This window comes from Ranitomeya imitator, chromosome 1 (genome assembly GCF_032444005.1).
Source record: "Ranitomeya imitator isolate aRanImi1 chromosome 1, aRanImi1.pri, whole genome shotgun sequence".
Classification (NCBI taxonomy): Eukaryota; Metazoa; Chordata; class Amphibia; order Anura; family Dendrobatidae; genus Ranitomeya; species Ranitomeya imitator.
This window is the reverse complement of record NC_091282.1, coordinates 557,430,209-557,450,797: the sequence shown is the minus strand read 5'-3', so window position 1 is coordinate 557,450,797 and position 20,589 is coordinate 557,430,209. Positions and strand designations below refer to the sequence as shown.

Here is a 20,589-nt window from a genome sequence, read left to right as displayed (position 1 = left end):
ACTAACAAATACTCGGAGGTCACTCGAGCGTGCTCAAAAACCCGAGCAACGAGTACACTCGCTCATCACTAATTCAGACCCTTTGCTCAGTATTGGATAGAAGCACCCTTTTGAGCTAGTACAGCCATGAGACTTCTTGGGAATGGTACAACAAATTTTTCACACCTGGATAGGTCAGGGCTCTAGCTGAACTAATCAAGAATGGTCACACAGTTGTTCTGAAGCCACTCCTTTCTTATTTTAGCTGTGTGCTTAGGGTCATTGTCTTGTTGGAAGGTGAACCTTCGGCCAAGTCTGAGGTCCAGAGCACTCTGGAAGAGGATTTTCATCCAGGATATCTCTGTACTTGGTCGCATTCATGTTTCCTTCAATGGCAACCAGTTGTCCTGTCCCTGCAGTTGAAAAACATCCCCATAGCATGATACTGCCACCACCATGTTTCACTGTTGGGATTGTATTGGGCAGGTGATGTGCAGTGCCTGGTTTATTCCACACATACTGCTTAGAATTATCACCAAAAAAGTCTATATTTGTCTTATCAGACCAGAGAATCTTATTTCTCATAGTCTGGGAGTCCTTCATGTGTTTTTTAGCAAACTCTATGCAGGCTTCCACATGTCTTGCACTGAGGAGATACCAAAAAGAAGTGAAGGACAGCATCCAATCTGGGTGAAAGATCATAAATTCTTTATTTTGCCAGATGCAACGTTTCATCCATACAAGGTCTTTTTCAAGCATGATTTGATTTTTGCACTGAGGAGAGGCTTCCGTCGGCCACTCTGCCATAAAGGCCTGACTGGTGGAGGGCTGCAGTGATAGTTGACTTTGTGGAACTTTCTTCCATCTCCCTATGGCATCTCTGGAGCTCAGCCAAAGTGATCATGGAGTTCTTCTTTACCTCTCTCACCAAGGCTCTTCTCCCACGATTGCTCAGTTTGGCTGGATGGCCAGATCTAAGAAGACTTCTGGTTATCACAAACTTTTCCCATTTAAGAATTATGGAGGCCACTGTGCTCTTAGGGACCTTGAGTTCTGATGTAACCTTGGCCAGATCTGTGCCTTGCCACAATTCTGTCTCTCAGCTCCTTGGCCAGTTCCTTTGACCTCATGATTCTCATTTGGTCTGGCATGCACTGTAAGCTGTGATGTCTTATATAGACATGTGTGTGCATTTCCAAATCAAGTCCTAGCAGTTTAATTAAACACAGCTGGACTCCAATGAAGCAGTAGACCCAACCCATTGGAGGAGCAATAGGTCTGAATACTTATGACCATGTGATGTTTCAGTTTTTCTTTTTTAATAAACATGCACAAATTTCTACATTTCTGCTTTTTTTCAGTCAAGATGGGGTGCAGAGTATACATTAATGAGAAAAAAATGAACTTTTTTGAATTTAACAAAATGGCTGAAATGAAACAAAGAGTGAAAAATTTAAAGGGGTCTGAATACTTTGCGTACCCACTGTACAGTATATTATACAATGCTCAGGGAACGGAACACTTAAACAACAGAATATAACTCCAAATAAATCAAATTTCTGTGAAATTAAACTGTCCACTTAGGAAGCAACACAGTTTGACAATCAATTTCGCATGCTGTTGTGAAAAATGGAATAGACAACAGATGGAAATTATTGGCAATTATCAAGACACACTCAATAAAGGAGTGGTTCTGCAGGTGGGGACCACAGACCACATCTCAATACCAATGCTTTCTGGCTGATGTTTTGGTCACTTTTGAATGTATGTTGTGCTTTCACACTTGTGGTAGCATGAGGCGGACTCTACAACCCACACAAGTGGCTCAGGTAGTGCAGCTCATCCAGGATGGCACATCAATGCAAGCTGTGGCAAGAAGGTTTGCTATGTCTGTCAGCGTAGCATCCAGAGGCTGGAGGTGCTACCAGGAGACAGGCCAGTACACCAGGAGACGTGGAGGGGGCCTTAGGAGGCAACTACCCAGCAGCAGGACTGCTACCTCAGCCTTTGTGCAAGGAGGAACAGGAGGAGCACTGCCAGAGCCCTGCAAAATTACCTCCAGCAGGCCACAAATGTGCATGTGTCTGCACAAACGGTTAGAAACCGACTCCATGAGAATGGTCTGAGTGCCCGATGTCCACAGTTGCTGGTTGTGCTCACAGCACAACACTGTGCTGAATGCTTGGCATCTGCCAATGGCGCTCTGTGCTCTTCACAGATGAAAGCAGGTTCACACTGAGTACATGTGACAGACATGACAGAGTCTGGAGATGCTGTGGAGAGTGATCTGCTGTCTGCAACATCCTTCAGCATGACCAGTTTGGCAGTGGGTCAGTAATGTTGTGGTGTGGCATTTCTTTGGAGGGCCGCACAGCCCTCCATGTTCTCGCCAGAGGTAGCCTGACTGCCATTAGGTACCGAGATGAGATCCCCAGACCCCTTGTGAAACCATATGCTGGTACGGTTGGCCCTTGGATCCTCCTAATTCAGGACAATGCCAGACCTCATGTGGCTGCAGTGTGTCAGCAGTTCCTGCAAGATGAAGGCATTGAAGCTATGGACTAGCCCGCCAGTTCCCCAGACCTGAATTTGATTAAGCACATCTGGGACATCATGTCTCGCACCATCCACCAACATCACATTGCACCACAGACTGTCCAGGAGTTGGCGGATGCTTTAGTCCAGGTCTGGGAGGAGATCCCTCAGGAGACCATCTGCCGCCTCATCAGGAGCATGCCCAGGCGTTGTAGGGAGATCATACAGGCACGTGAAGGCCACACACAACTGAGCATCATTTCCTTTTTTTGAGGCATTTCCACTTAAGTTGGATCAGCCTGTAACTTAATTTTCCACTTTGATTTTGAGCATCATTCCAACTCCAGACCTCCGTGAGATATGAATTGTGATTTACATTGATCATTTTTAGGTTTTATTGTTCTCAATACATTGCACTATGTAATGAATAAAGATTTACAACTGGAATATTTCATTTAGTGATATCTAGGATGTGAGATTTTAGTTTTCCCTTTATTTTTTTTTTTTTTTTGAGTAGTGTATGTAGCCACATACACTACCTGCCTACCTAGCACTGATATCTATATACCCCATAATTAGTCCTTAGAAGGACTGTTGGTTTAGCTGATTTTCAATAATGGTATGCCCACACTAACTAATACAATTATAATTCTCTCCCTATCACTGCAGCAACTGTCCCTACACTGGCTGATTCCTGAGCTGTGTGACGAGCAGGGCGGTGCCAGGTCTTATATAGACCTGATGACGCTGTGTGGCCAGCCAATCACTATAATGCCACAACCAACATGGCTGTGGCATTGCGTGGCAGACAATCCCTGCATGTTGATTGGCATTCTAAAGAGTGCCAAACATGCAGGGCTGTGACCCAAACTCCCGCCGAGCAACCCCGGAAATGCTCACCGCTCACCGAACATTGCGAGCATTGTGATGCTCGGGTGAGCACCGAGCATGCTTGCTCACAACTATTTATGCCAGATGTATTGTTCCTTTGTTTAGTAGGTCAAGAGACATGAGCCATTGTTTCATGTAAGTCTGTCCGTTGACCTTTGTTGTATGTTAATTTGTGGAATACCTGCTGATTACATATTGCATCATCCCCCTGCTTTATACTAGTCTGCACAATTTAAAGGACAAATATGCAGGCTAATCGAACAATGAGGTATAACCTCCCGACACCTTCCCCCAATCCTGTGAGAGAATGCCCTGAATGCGAGCTGTGAAATATAAAAGAGGTCTACCTCTGTTTCCAGACAGACACTACAGGACATCAGCCCAAGGAACCACGGCTCTAGCTGGTGGAATGCAGATGCCAATCACTGAACCCACAAAGACATTTGGAGAACCCAGATTGGTACAATCAGGTCACCTGGCCACATACCTCAATATGCTGGGTCAGCTTCCTATGCTTGCCAGTACCTCCTCTCTGTGGGTGCTAACCAAAAGCGAGGTTCTACTAGTTTGGGTAGTTGCCACTGGATGCCCCGAAGTCCCAGAGGTTCTAATCCCCGACAATCCTGAGGAATGGTGAAACTCTGTCATTTGTATCATCTTGTGTATTTGCTGGTAATTTACTATATGTTGTTGACTGTTGGTGATCCAATAAAGTACTACCGCAGTGTGTTACTCTCACCCTGTGTTGCCTTAGTAATATTCTGACCACGGGGATGGATTATGGGTGTTTAATTGGATGAGCCCTGGCCCGTGCGGTCTTTCTAAAGACAGCAAGGCCAGCGGACGAGAGCACCCACTAACCCTTGTGTTTCCACACTTGGCAATAGTGGGATTCTACTCAGCCCAGGGGCACTGGTGTTAGTAGACACTATCCAATGACTCCAGAATCAGGGAGGCATATAGGCAGACCCAGGAGACCATACACTGGGTAAAAAAGTATTTAGTCAGCCACCAATTGTGCAAGTTCTCCTACTTAAAAAGATGAGAGAGTCCTGTAATTGACATCATCGGTAGACCACAACTATGAGAGTCAAAATGAGAAAACAAATCCGGAAAATCACCTTTTCTGATTTGGCAAGATTTATTTAGCAAATTCAAATTAGAAAATAAGTATTTGGTCATTAACAAAAGTTCATCCCAATATTTTGTTATACACTTTGTTGGCAATGACAGAGGTCAAACATTTTCTGTAAGTCTTCACAAGGTTGGCACCCATTGTTGGTGGTATGTTGGCCCATTGCTCCTTGCAGATCTCCTCTAGAGCAGTGATGTCTCCACCTCTCGTGTCTCCCCTTTTCCCCATAGTTTGTAAGCTTGCGAGCAGGGCCCTCACTCCTCCTGGTATCTGTTTTGAACTGTATTTTTGTTATGGTGTAATGTCTATTGTCTGTACAAGTCCACTCTATAATTTGTAAAGCGCTGCGGAATATGTTGGCGCTATATAAATAAAAATTATTATTATTATTATTATTATTATGTTTTGGGCCTGTCGCTGGGCAACACGGACTATCAACTCCCTACAAAGGTTTTTTATGGGGTTGAGATCTAGAGACTGGCTAGGCCGCTCCAGGACCTTCATATCCTTCTCACGAAGCCACTCCTTTGTTGCCCTGGTGGTGTTCTTGGGATCATTATCATGCTGAAAGACCCATCCACGTTTCAGTTTCAATCAATCAATCAATCAAAATCTCACAATACATGGCCCCATTCATTCATCAGTCATCCTGGTCCCTTTGCAGAGAAACAGCTCCAAAGCATGATGTTGCCACCCCCATGTTTCACAGTAGGCATGATGTTCTTTGGATGCAACTCAGCATTCTGTCTCCTCCAAAGACGATGAGTTTTGTTTCTACCAAACAGTTCTACTTTGGTTTCATCAGACAATATGACATTCTCCCCATACTCTTCTGGATAATCCAAATTCTCTCTAGCAATCTTTAGACGGTCCTGGACATGTACTGGATTAAGCAGGGGGACATGACTGGCCCTGCAGGATCTGAGTACCCGGTGGTGTGTTCCTGATGGTAGCCTTTGTTATGGTGGTCCCAGCTCTATGCAGGTTATTCACTAGGTCCCCCGTGTGGTTCTGGGATTTTTGCTCACCGTTCTTGTGATAATTTTGACCCCACGGGGTGAGATCTTCCATTTTCTTATTATTGCTCCCACAATAATAATAATTTCATCCCAGCAAGCTGCTCGCATATTGCAGATTCAGTCTTCCCAGGCTGGTGCAGGGCTACAATTTTGTTTCTGGTGTCCTTTGACAGCTCTTTGGTCTTCACCATAGTAGAGTTTGTAGTGTGACTATTTGAGGTTGTGGACAGGTGTTTTTTCTCTTAAAGAAGAAGTTGCAGGTCTGTGAGAGCCAGAAATCTTGCATGTTTTTAGTTGACCAAATAGTTGTTTTCCACCATAATTTACAATATAAATCTTGCCAAATCAAACAAGGTGATTTTCTGGATTTGTTCTCTCATTTTGACTCTCATAGTTGTGTGATGGAAATATGTATATTTCATATAGATCTCAGCTAATATATATACTATAATCAATTGCATTAAATGGCTGACATAAACTGATATAAGCCAGACAGACTATTTGGGGCCTTCCAGATGAAAAAGCGGAACAACACCAGATGTGCTAAGCAATGAATAGACATCTCAACTTTGTCCTCGTTGCAGAAAAGTTGACAGTTACACTTTAGTTGCTTAATCAGCATTCATATGTGCATTAATCACAATATTCCATATATTTAGATAACCAATAACAGAGTAGCTTGACAATATGGTAGATAACTAACCACCCCCTTTCTATATGCAGTTATAAAACCATGTATGTACAATAAACCATCAGAATTGGTGGAATGGTATTCTGTCACCACGGTGTACAGTGTCATTCTTGATGAGCGCTCAAAATACTCAGTCTTATTGGGAGCGGCCGCAGCACACACAGGGATAGATTTATCCAAACCAAATTTCCAGTTGTGATCTACTATTACAGGCCTCTCTCATCTTTTTAAGTGGGAGAACTTGCACAATTGGTGGCTGACTAAATTCTTTTTTTCCCCACTGTAGGTGAGGCATACACAGCAGGTTTTGGATGCCACCATGTGCAATCCCACAAGCTCAGCCATGGGAAAAAGACTGGGTTGGATATACAGCTTCAACAGGAAACGGAAACTACAGGAGCTGTGCCAGTTTCAAAGGATCAAATGCAGGGCCACCAACACTTTTTGGATCTGATCCAGGAATTGGTCCATTGAGGTGACCAGAACTTTGTGGAGGTTTCATGAGGTTGACTCAGAGTAATTAAATTGCTTGCCAAATGAAGGATCCAATGGCAGACTGGAATAAACAACCCAGTTTGAAGCCACCAAAATCCAGGAGATGGCAGTTGCATTGGGGCTTGGTGCCTGGGTGGGAGAGGGCTTGTGTTATGGAATCAGTTTTTGGAGTTCTAGTTCCACTACCGGCAGTGCCAACCCCTACCTCCATGATGGTCCACATTCAAGGTAATCATCACTGCCACTGAGATGAGCCAGTATTTAATAAGTCCAACACAGATTGATGAAGATCTGCACAGCTTTCAGATGCTGATGCACAAGGTGCCCACAATTGGGCCAAATATCTGTCGACTGGTTTGACTGGCCAGGCCCAAAATGCTGTCCAGTGGCTTGGGCCTCAGGACTGCCTGGACAATGGGATTATTAAAGACACCTTGTTGGCCCTTTTTACCATCAATCCTGAGATATATCGCACTAAGTTTAGGACTTTGTCTCTCCAGGGGGCCTCCTCTGGCATGTAATCGGTAGCCGACCGTAAACCTGACACCCCAGAGCAAGCAGCCCAATTGGACTACAAATTTACAGCCAATCAACCCCACTGGGGACTCAGTGTTCCCACTGATCCCAGTAGACACCTCAACCAATGTCTCGAGTGGCCACCAACCACTCGAGCATGACTATCCCTCCACCCAGCAGAACCCCCACCAGGTTTACAAACAGGGTCCATGATTTGCCCAACCCTAGATGCTGTTATTATATGTGTGGGTGCTTTGGACACTTGGTATCACACTGGGTGAAGGATAAGTAAAAGCACAACAATGGAGAGAGGGACGGGGGAGCAAAAACACTAAGGAAGTGGGGAGTGGAGACTCTCAGGCATATTTAAAATCACCCTGACTTCCCTAAATGTCCCTATATAGTTTATGCACCTATTGCCTTGCAGGAACCTAATCCCTGCCTGACCCTAGCAATAGTCCCTGGTTAGTGAGGGGATGGGGTGGGCAGAGAGGGTTGGCGAACGAGGGGAACACTTAGCTAGAGAAGACCACTGAGATGTCATGCAAGCTATGCTCCAAGAGACCTCTGCGAAGGCACTAGCAGACAGCTAGAACATCCAACTAGGCAGAGACAATTAAGAGCTAACACCAGCACCATGCTGCAGCAATTGAATGTATTTAAACCTACAATGCATATGTGTAATTAACAGCAGAAGGTGGAGGTAACTGTCCTGTCCTAGAGGGAGAAGGATATCGCTCCATAGCAAAGATAGCAAAAATCAAGAAAGGTGCTTGAGCTAATCGCAAAGATCTTCTACAGCTGGATCCAGGATGACAGTCTGTCAAACCTGACACACCCGTGATACACAGCCAAAGATTGTCTCCAGGGCTGGGGCCCCATGCCTTGAGCCTGTCTGCCGGCCTGACACACCAAGATCTGCTGAGATGAGCCATCGGGGTCTGACAGACTGTTGGTGATCAAATAAAGTATTGCAGCAGTGTCTTACCCTCACCCTGTGTTGTCTGCGTAGTATTTTGCTCACAATGAAGGATTATTCAGTTGGATGAGCCCTGGCACCCATTAACCCCTGTGTCTCCACAGTGATAGTGTGGATAGTTGTATATTTTAGGTTTAATTATTGTTATCTTTGACTCACATAGTATAGAAGCCTTGATTATGTAAAAATTTCTCCGTATAAAATAAGCCTTACATTGGGAAACAAAATCTGTATCACTGACAGATAATTGCACAGCAACAAAAAAGTCTGTTTAATTTTCTTACATAGAATATATACTTTTATTATTTATAAAAAAATATATTTTTTAACAGATAAGATTACTTCAATATTTATACAATGCTCATGAACTTGTAAGGAAGTTGCTGGTCAGAAAAAGGAAACTACTTACATTCAAAAATGCTGCGTCTCTCTGCATGCAGGACCTCTATCTTCCTATGCCTTCTTCCTTGAAACTTCAACTTCTCAACCCCTCCTCTGCTATGTCGCCACGATCAAGAGGTAGCAGCTCTTTGGACGCAGCAAATTTTCTATAAATCCCATCCATTGTGCTTCATCTAAAATGCTGCTATTAAGGATCGTGGGCATGTACCTGTCACTGGTGTGCCACATGTTACAGACAGTCACTCTGCATCTGGCTGCAGAAAGTCTCTGTGTTTGGTATTGCAGACGCCTTCTTAATCCTTCCAACTTTTGAACCCAGTGGATCCCTCCCTTCGGCTCTAATTGAGACACCTGGACCTGGGTGTTTATAGACTCCCAGTCTGCTTCAGTGAGTCACCGGCGATATTCACATTTTCGCTTGTGAAGGCTTGGAGCAACAGCAGTCGGCTATCTTCCTCTCTGGTACTGTTGGAGGATGTTTGGTGTTACTGCTCTGAGTCTGCTCAAGATAAGTTTCTTTCCCGTTGTTTGTTTGTCTACCTTCTTCTCTTTAGTATACAGTGGGGACTGACCAGTGCTCATTCCCCTTTCCCTATTCAGGGCCTACCTTTAGGGATATACAGGGTTTAGGTTTCTGCTGCGTGATTGATGTGGAAAAAATATAGGGATGGTAGGAGAGGCTGGGTGTTATTAGATATGCCTAGGGGTCTCCACTCCCCCTTTCTCTAGCATTTGGGCTTCCTTTCCCTCTTCCACTGGTGTTGCACTTAGTCTTCCCACACTCTACAGGACTGAAAATGGGATGGTGGGTTCCTGCATGTTGGTCTGTGAACCCACCAAGTAGCAATTTTAATATCTGGATCTCATTAAGCAGGATTTTTACCTCTCTGGTTGGGCCACCTGGATGCTACCCAGCCAATAATAATCTACTGTAGACAGGCCGGCAATGCGCTTTTTTTGCCCAATGTCTTTTGTAGGCAACTTCAGATCCCTGTATAGGGTGAACAGAAGAACACCAGGGAGCCCTTTGGACTTGCTTAGCAGAGGGGCTGCTGCCAAGACTGTTGATGGTAACCTTTTTTAGTTGGAGGATTCTTTACATAGATCCTTCTAAAATTGTACGATACAAGTTCATTCTCCTGCTGCGGTTTCATTTGATTAGACTGAAAATATATTTTATACTTTGTAGGTTGATATCTAATAATTATCCAGTGGCAGAATATTTCATGAAGAACTCAATGCCTCAGTGTATAGTTTACAATATTCAGATCATTTTTGTGTGTGTGCTGATTTCCTATATCAACCAGTTCACTTTGCATATTTGATGGTTTCAACAGGAAGCTTTATGTGGTCAGGTAGGCTCCTTCACAGGAAACATGCAATTTGCTTTTTAAAAACTTGCATGACACTAGCACGTATATTTAAAGTCCGCAAGAAGGGCAAGAAATACTCATCAAGGGAGCTAAGCGTTCATATCTGATGAAAGGCATAAAAATGCTTTGACTACTCATCCGTCAATGGACTCGCAGCCTCTGTATAACCTAATAAAGATCAGTCTTAATCGGACTTGCCATTATTTGTACTTTGTTCTCAGAAGCTGACGTGGGACCCTGGTTAAGGTAATAGTCCATACTTTACTAACATGGTAACAGTATAGAATGATATCATGGGACTAGTTAGTATATGGTTGTGCTTTTACCATCTGGTTCAAGTTTTCAACAGTTGAGTTGAAATATCTGATGATAATAACAGGTAATAGGCATTAAACGGCATTCATAAATTCAGTTGCAGAATGTTTTAAAGTATCTATATTTGCACTAATGAACATGTTATAGCTGCAGTATTACACATTGAGCAATTGACTATCCTGATTATCTTTTGTTATGCAGTTTAAACAGCCAGGCAATTAGAAATAACGTAGCCAAGTGATCTGGGCGACTAGATAAGAAATTGCAGACCTTTGTTATATTATTGGGGGAATAACACAAATGTTCCATAGCCTACATCATTGTGGGGCACAAGTTTGATTTTGCTTTAGCACCCTCCCTCCACCATGTACTCTGCTGTTCTAAGCTACTGTTGTTTCTCCATCTAAATCTTCAAGTCTTTTACTGGATTCATCTGAATTGATAGTCCAAGCGGCCTCATTTTCTCTCTCATGAGAAAATCCCTGCCATCAACTTTAAATATGCGATGTATAAATATATATATGTCTGTACATACATGAATAATGTTAGAAATATATGGCAGCTTCTAAGGGGTGGCAAGGGGTTATCATTTTTCTATGCACGTCAGTATATGTAAGCCAAAACCAGGAGTGGGTGATAAACACAGAAGTGGTGATGTGTTTCTATTATACTTTTCCTTTGATTATACCACTCCTCGTTTTAAGAACTATAAATGCCTGAAGGAGATTAATATCACTTCAAATTTAAATAAATCTTTTATTAACACATTAACCAACATCACAAGTTAAAAGGGGAATTAAAGGGAACCTGTCATCCCCCAAATCGATGGTGAGGTAAGCTCACCGTCATCAGGGGCTTATCTACAGCATTCTGTAATGCTGTAGATAAGCCCCCAATGTAACCTGAAAGAGGAGAAAAAGAGGTTATATTATACTCACCCAGGGGCGGTCCCGCTCCGATGGGTGTCTCAGGTCCGGTACAGCACCTCCCATCTTCATTCCATGACGTCCTCTTCTGGTCTTCACGCCGAGGCTCCGGCGCAGGCGTACTTTGTCTGCCCTGTTAAGGGCAGAGCAAAGTACTGCAGTGCGCAGGCACCGGAAAGGTCAGAGAGGCCCAGCGCCTGCGCACTGCAGTACTTTGCTCTGCCCTCAACAGGGCAGACAAAGTACGCCTGCGCCGGAGCTGCGGCATGAAGACCAGAAGAGGACATCATGGAATGAAGATAGGAGGCGCCGGAGCAGACCTGAGACACCCATTTGACCGGACCGCAGCGGGACCACCCCTGGGTGAGTATAATCTAACTAGCTGAAGAGCCCGGCGTTGCCTGGGCATAGTAAATATCTGTGGTTAGTTATAGCACGTCACTTCTCTTATTTTCCCAATCACATCTTTAATTTTCCCCCTCACACCTCTCATTTTCTCCCTCACTCCTCATTCCCGCCTAACACTTGTCATTTCGACCTCACATCTGTCATTTTCCGATCACTACACTATATTCCCTCACTCCTCTCATTTTGCACTCACACCTTTTCATTTTCACCTCACACCTCTCATTTTCACCTCAGTATATACATGTTTGTCATCTCCCTTATATATAGTATACACCTGTATGTCATCTCCTGTATATAGTATATACCTGTATGTCATCTCCCCTGTATATAGTATATACCTGCTGTGTGTCATCTCCCCTGTATATAGTATATACCTGTATGTCATCTCCTCCTATATATAGTAAATACCTGTATGTCCTCTCCTCCTATATATAGTATATACCTGTATGTCATCTCCTTCTATATATAGTATATAGCTGTATGTCATCTCCTCCTGTATATAGTATATACCTGTGTGTCATCTCCCCTGTATATAGTATATATCTGTGTGTCATCTCCTCCTGTATATAGTATATACCTGTATGTCATCTTCTATATATAGCATATACCTGTATGTCATCTCCTTCTGTATATAGTATATACCTGTAGGTAATCTGCTCCTGTATATAGTATATACCTGTGTGTCATCTCCTCCTGTATATAGTATATACCTGTATGTCATCTCCTCCTGTATATAGTATGTACCTGTATGTCATCTCCTCCTCTATATAGTATATACCTGTGTGTCATCTCTCCTGTATATAGTATATATCTGTGTGTCATCTCCCCTGTATATAGTATATACCTGTGTGATCTCCTGTATTAGACCTCGTTAACACGTTATTTGCTCAGTATTTTTACCTCAGTATTTGTAAGATAAATTGGCAGCCTGATAAATCCCCAGCCAACAGGAAGCCCTCCCCCTGGCAGTATATATTAGCTCACACATACACATAATAGACAGGTCATGTGACTGACAGCTGCTGTATTTCCTATATGGTACATTTGTTGCTCTTGTAGTTTGTCTGCTTTTTAATCAGATTTTTATTTTTGAAGGCTAATACCAGACTTGTGTGTGTTTTAGGGCGAGTTTCGTCTGTCAAGTTGTGTGCGTTGAGTTGTGTGTGGCGACATGCATGTAGCGACTTTTGTGAGATGAGTTTTGTGTGGCAACATGCGTGTAGCAACTTTTTGTGTGTCGAGTTGCATGTGACAGGTTAGTGTAGCAAGTTGTGTGCAGCAAGTTTTGCGCATGGCGAGTTTTGCACGTGGTGAGTTTTATGTCTGGTGCCTTTTGAGTATGTGCAAGTTTTGTGTGAGGCAAATATTGCATGTGTTGCAAATTTTGTGCATGTGGCAATTTTTCCGCGTGTGCAAGTTTTGCATGTGGCGAGTTTTCCATGAGGTGAGTTTTGCACTTGTGGCGAGTTTTGCGTGAGCCTAGTTTTTGCATGTGGCGAGTTTTGCGCGTGGTGAGTTTTGAGCGGCGACTTTTGTGTTTCGACTTTTATGTGGCGAGGTTGGTGTATGTGTGGTGAAATGTGTGCTGAGGGTGGTATATGTGTTCAAGCACGTGGTAGTATGTGGCGCATTTTGTGTGTGTGTTCATATCCCCATGTGTGGTGAGTATCTCATGTCGGGGCCCCACCTTAGCAACTGATCGGTATATACTCTTTGGCGCCATCGCTCTCATTCTTTAAGTCCCCCTTGTTCACATCTGGCAGCTGTCAATTTGCCTCCAACACTTTTCCTTTCACTTTTCCCCATTATGTAGATAGGGGAAAAATAGTTTGGTGAATTGGAAAGCGCGGGGTTAAAATTTCACCTCACAACGTAGCCTATGACGCTCTCAGGGTCCAGACGTGTGACTGTGCAAAATTTTGTTTCTGTATCTGCGACGCCTCCAACACTTTTCCTTTCACTTTTTTCCCCATTATGTAGATAGGGGCAAAATAGTTTGGTGAATTGGAACGCGCGGGGTTAAAATTTCGCCTCACAACGTAGCCTATGACGCTCTCGGGGTCCAGACGTGTGACTGTGCAAAATTTTGTGGCTGTAGCTGCGACGGTGCAGATGCCAATCCCGGACATACACACACATACACACACACACACATACACACATTCAGCTTTATATAGTAGATCTCTTTTTCTCATCTTTCAGGTTACATCGGGGGCTTATCTGCAGCATTACAGAAAGCTGTAGATAAGCCCCTGATGACGGTGAGCTTACCTTACCATCGATTTTGGGGGTGACAGGTTCCCTTTAATGAAGATAGTGTAGCATTTTCTTGGTTTACATGGTACCATTTCCAACACAATTGTCCTTACTAAGGATTTTACACCACAAAAGAAATGTACTATCAAAGTGATAAGGCCCCCACAGAGTTCGACTTACATATGCATTTAGGTCCTACACCATATAAACTTATGTAAAGTGCCTAGTGTATACAGTACAGGTACAGTGATAAAATACTAGTAACAAATAAAAGTGCATAACCAAAATGTGTACTTTCTGGGCAGTGTTCAAAGTCTGAAGACAAATACATGATTGAAAATGCCCTTATTGATTCGAATTATAACATAGCAATGTTAGTAGATGTTCAAAAATTAGTATGACCTATCCCCCAGGAAGAAGCTATACGTGAAACGCACATTGGGGCTCTGCGCTGCACTCTCAGGTTGTATATTCCTTCCTTTATATATGCGTACTGAACTATATTTTAATCAGCACATTATTTCAGTTTGTTATCAATGTGTTTGTCCTGCTGAAATACTCTCCTATATTGTGCTAGGTGTTCTTTATTTAGTAATATTACCTTAGATTTTAACTACCGTACTTACATTTTGGAGGCATACATTGCCCCTATTACATGTTATATACGTACCTGTGCCACTCACATTTGTATGACATTGGTTATAATATATGCATTGAGCAGCTTTATATCTTTCATACATTCAGTCAATCCACACGATAGGGCATACTAATTTTTTCACATCTACTGGAATTACTATGTTATGATTCAAATCAATTAGTAATTTTCAATCACGTATTTGATTATTTCAGACTTTGAACACTGCTCATAATGTACGCATTTTGGTTATGCACTTGTATTTGATACTAGTTTTTTTATCACTGTACTGTATGCACTAGACACTTTGCATACGTTTATATTAACCCCTTAGTGACAGAGCCAATTTGGTACTTAATGACCGAGCCAATTTTTGCAATTCTGACCACTGTCACTTTATGAGGTTATAACTCTGGAACGCTTCAACGGATCCCGCTGATTCTGAGATTGTTTTTTCGTGACATATTGTACTTCATGTTAGTGGTAACATTTCTTCGATATTACTTGCGATTATTTATGAAAAAAACGGAAATATGGCAAAAATTTTTAAAATTTTGCAATTTTCAAACTTTGTATTTTTATGCCCTTAAATCAGAGAGATATGTCACGAAAAATAGTTAATAAATAACATTTCCCACATGTCTACTTTACATCAGCACAATTTTGGAAGCAAAATTTTTTTTTGTTAGGGAGTTATAAGGGTTAAAAGTTGACCAGCAATTTCTCATTTTTACAACACCATTTTTTTTTAGGGACCACATCACATTTGAAGTCATTTTGAGGGGTCTATATGATAGAAAATAATGAAGTGTGACACCATTCTAAAAACTACACCCCTCAAGGTTCTCAAAACCACATTCAAGAAGTGTATTAACCCTTTATGTGCTTCACAGGAACTGAAACAATGTGGAAGGAAAAAATGAACATTTAACTTTTTTTTGCAAACATCTTAATTCAGAACCATTTTTTTTATTTTCACAAGTGTAAAAACAGAAATGTAACCATAAATTTTGTTATGCAATTTCTCCTGAATACGCCAATACCCCATATGTGGGGGTAAACCACTGTTAGGGCGCACCGCAGAACTTAGAAGTGAAGGAGCGCCGTTTGACTTTTTCAATGCAGAATTGGCTGGAATTGAGATCGGACGCCATGTCACGTTTAGAGAGCCCCTGATGTGCCTAAACAGTGGAAACTCCCCACAAGTGACACCATTTTGGAAACTAGACCCCTTAAGGAACGTATCTAGATGTGTGGTGAGCACTTTGAACCCCCAAGTGCTTCACAGAAGTTTATAACGTAGAGCCGTGAAAATAAAAAATCGCTTTTGTTTACACAAAAATGATCTTTTCGCCCACAAATTCTTATTTTCACAAGGGTAACAGGAGAAATTAGACCACAAAAGTTGTTGTGCAATTTCTCCTGAGTACGCTGATACCCAATATGTGGGGGTAAACTACTGTTAGGGCGCACCGCAGAGCTTGGAAGAGAAGGAGTGCCGTTTTACTTTTTCAATGTAGAATTGGCTGGAATTGAGATTGGACGCCATGTCGCGTTTGGAGAGCCCCTGATGTGCCTAAACAGTAGAAATCCCCCACAAGTGACCCCATTTTGGAAACTAGACCCCTTAAGGAACTTATCTAGATGTGTGACGAGCACTTTGAACCCCCATGTGCTTCACAGAAGTTTATAACGTAGAGCCGTGAAAAAAAAAATTTGCATTTTTTCTACAAAAATGATCTTTTTGCCCACAAATTTTTATTTTCACAAGGGTAACAGGAGAAATTAGACCACTAAAGTTGTTGTTCGATTTCTCCTGAGTACGTCGATACCCAATATGTGGGGGTAAACCACTGTTTGGGTGCACCGCAGAGCTTGGAAGAGAAAGAGTGCCGTTTTACTTTTTCAATGTAGAATTGGCTGGAATTGAGATCGGACGCCATGTCGCGTTTGGAGAGCCCCTGATGTGCCTAAACAGTGGAAATCCCCCACATGTGACCCCATTTTGGAAACTAGACCCCCCATGGAACTTATCTTGATGTGTGGTGAGAACCTTGAATGCCCAAGTGCTTCACAGAAGTTTATAATGCAGAGCCGTGAAAATAAAAAATATTTTTTTTTCCACACAAAAGATTTTTTTGCCCCCAAGTTTTTATTTTCACAAGGGTAACAAGAGAAATTGGACCCCAAAAGTTGTTGTCCAATTTGTCCTGAGTATGCTGGTACCCCATATGTGGGGGTAAACCACTGTTTGGGCGCACGGCAGAGCTCGGAAGGAAGGAGCGCCGTTTTGGAATGCAGACTTTGATAGAATGGTCTGTGGGTATTATGTTGCATTTGCAGAGCCCCTGATGTACCTAACCAGTAGAAACCCTCCACAAGTGACCCCATTTTGGAAACTAGACCCCCCAAGGAACTTATCTAGATGTGTGGTGAGAACTTTGAATGCCCAAGTGCTTCACAGAAGTTTAGAATGCAGAGTCGTGAAAATAAAAAATATTTATTTTTCCACAAAAAAGATATTGTAGCCCCCAAGTTTTTATTTTCACAAGGGTAACAGGAGAAATTGGACTGCAATAGTTGTTGTCCAATTTATCCCGAGTACGCTGATGCACCATATGTGGGGGTAAACCACTGTTTGGGCGCACGGCAGAGCTCGGAAGGGAAGGAGCGCCTTTTTGGAATGCAGACTTTGATAGAATGGTCTGTGGGCATTATGTTGCGATTGCAGAGCCCCTGATATACCTAAACTGTAGTAACCCCCCACAAGTGACCCAATTTTGGAAACTAGACTCCCCAAGGAACTTATATAGATGTGTGGTGAGAACTTTGAATGCCCAAGTGCTTCACAGAAGTTTAGAATGCAGAGTCGTGAAAATAAAAAATATTTTTTTTTTCACAAAAAAGATTTTGTAGCCCCCAAGTTTTTATTTTCACAAGGGTAACAAGAGAAATTGGACCCCAGAGGTTGTTGTCCAATTTATCCCGAGTACGCTGATGCCCCATATGTGGGGGTAACCCACTGTTTGGGCGCACGGCAGAGCTCAGAAGGGAGGGAGCACCATTTGACTTTTTGAGCGCAAAATTGGCTGTCGTGTTTGGAGACCCCCTGATGTACCTAAACAGTGGAAACCCCCCAATTCTAGCTCCAACCCTAACCCCAACACACCCCTAACCCTAATCCCAACCTGATCCATAATCCTAATCACTAACCCTAACCATAATCACAACCCTTACCCCAAAACAACCCTAATGTCAACCCTAACCATAACCCTAATCAAAACCCTAAATCCAACACACCCCTAATCCTAATCTCAACCCTAGCCTCAAACCTAACCCTAATCCCAATACACCCCTAATCACAACCCTAACCTTAACCCTAATCCCAAACCTACCCTAATCCCAAGCGTAACCCTAATGCCAACCCTAACCCTAATACCAACCCTAATCCAAACCCTAACCCTAATCCCAGCTCTAACCCTAACTTTAGCCCCAACCCTAGCCCTAACTTTAGCCCCAACCCTAACCCTAGCCCTAAGGCTACTTTCACACTTGCGTCGTTTGGCATTCCGTCGCAATCCGTCGTTTTGGACAAGAAACGGATCCTGCAAATGTGCCTGCAGGATGCGTTTTTTGCCCATAGACTTGTATTGCCGACGGATCGTGACGGATGGCCACACGTCGCGTCCGTCGTGCACTGGATCAGTTGTGTTTTGGCGGAGCGTCGGCACAAAAAAAGTTCAATGAAACTTTTTTTGTACGTCGCATCCGCCATTTCTGACCGCGCATGCGTGGCCGTAACTCCGCCCCCTCCTCCCCAGGACATAGATTGGGCAGCGGATGCGTTGAAAAACTACAGCTGCTGCCCACGTTGTGCACAATTTTCACAACGTGCGTCGGTATGTCGGGCCGACGCATTGCGACGGCCCCGTACCGACGTAAGTGTGAAAGAAGCCTAACCCTAAATTTAGCCCCAACCCTAACCCTAAATTTAGCCCCAACCCTAACCCTAAATTTAGCCCCAACCCTAGCCCTAACCCTTCCCCTAACCCTAGCCCTACCCCTAACCCGGGGGGTTTGCAGAGCGCAGAGGTCGGTTAGGCCAATATACAGAAATGAGGGAGGAGATGTAAAGAGGTGCAGCACTGTGAAGAGCTTTGTGGCTGAGAACAAGTACTTTGAATTGTATCCTGTAATGAATGGGCAGCCAGTGTAATGACTGGCGAAGAGTGGATGCGTTTGAGTAACGATTAGCTAGATAGACGACCCTGGCTGCGGCATTAAGGATAGACTGGAGAGGGGAAAGTCGAGTGAGGGGGAGGCCAATTAATAGAGCCTTGCAGTACTCCAGGCGGGAGTGGATCAGGGCAACAGTGAGGGTTTTTGTTGTTTCTATAGTGAGAAAAGGGTGGATTCTTGAGATGTAGGTGTAAGCGGCACGAGCGGGTAAGAGATTGTATGTGGGATGTGAAGGAGAGATCAGAGTTAAACATAACACCCAGACAGCGCTCCTGCTGCCGGGGTGTTATTATGGTGCCACCCACGGAGAGGGAAACAGGTTTAGGGAGGTTAGTAGATGGTGGGAGCAGAAGAAGTTCAGTTTTGGAGAGGTTAAGTGTAGGACGGGCCTACTAAAGGAGATCTTGATAGACAAAGGGACACCCTTCATGAGCAAGGTGATGAAGGAACTGTGTAAGGTCTTCCAGATTGCCTAGCTGCAAATATCCGTCTATCATGAGCAGATGGATGAAATGTAGCACCTCTATATACAGTAATTATCATTCACAATAGTTGATGTCATTGTTCATTTCCCCCTTCCTCTATTTGACATTTGCCAAGATTAGTGCATTGTTGTGGTCCTTTTGATTTTCTCGTGCTCCATGTTGGGCTTTGCAAGTAGCCTGGCATTCTCCCATGTAATAAACTTTCTAGGCCTATTTAAGGCTACCAACTAACTCTCTTAGTTAGCTGTGCACAGTTCCAACCTATATTCATCAGGACATCTCCTGCTTGCCTGTGGTTTCCAGTCCCTCAGTAACTTGTCTGTTTTCAGTAACATTGTTACCTAGCTGCCTGTGGTTTCCGGTATCGCTACCTACTTGCCTGCGTTTTTCAGTATCGCTACCTACTTGCCAGTATCAACCTGTATGCGGTTTCCAGATCATCTTACTGGCTGTCTGCAGCTTCCAAGGTATTCAGACTGCCTAGTTTCTTCAGACGTCTTCCAGGCTGTGTTCTTGTTACGCCAGAGTCCTGTCTGCTACCTGTCTGCGCCTCCAAGATGCCTCCTGTTTGTCTGCGTTCTATCTGCCTGAAGTCTTCAGTAACTCCGCAAGCTGCCCAAGGTCTTCAGTAACGCTGCAACCTCTCCGGGGTGTTCTGTAACTTTGCTATCTGTCTGTGGATTACAGGACTTTATTAAACTTCCAGTTTGCATTCTACAGGTCTGTGTTCTGAGTGTGCCCACCGGGACCTTGGGCTTTAATGATCCATCTCACTGTGTGAGCATGCTGTATGTAACATCCATCCTGGTATAATGCTTCTATTCAAAGAAATGAACAGAAGCACTAATGTCAGTATATTGCTGCTAATATGCATATGAAGAGCCTAATACTAGATTTAGTACTCAGTGAGAACATTTCAAGTGTTTTTTATAGTATATAAAGTGATAGAAAAATAAGCGTATTTTAAAAATATTTTGCTAAAATGTTTCAACATAAAAATCTGATTTAAAAATAGGTAATTGTCTTATTATTATTTATTGTTATAGCGCCATTTATTCCATGGCGCTTTACATGTATGACACATTCCCTTAAAATGAATCTTTATTTAATATGCAGTAATAATATATTGACTGGATTATAGCACCCTTATCCTCAGACAAATAGTGTCCGGTATGTTTTACTTTACTGTATGTGTGTGGCCAATTCTTCACCATATTGAGGAACCTGTTCAGACCTGTACAGCAGGAGTATTTACCATATAATTGCTACTTTTAAAACTTCATGCCCAGCAGCATTTCATCAACAACCTGG

General features: G+C 43.1%; 1 protein-coding gene across 1 annotated transcript in view; it reads left to right on the top strand.

Annotated features, from left to right (window-relative positions):
• Positions 1 to 10,062: 10,062 nt before the first annotated feature.
• Positions 10,063 to 20,589, top strand: part of JAK3 (Janus kinase 3) — a 475,730-nt gene continuing 465,203 nt past the window's right edge. The window contains exon 1 of the mRNA XM_069767767.1: positions 10,063 to 10,261. The gene's annotated coding sequence lies outside the window, so the exon portion shown is untranslated. The remainder of the gene's footprint in view (positions 10,262 to 20,589) is intronic.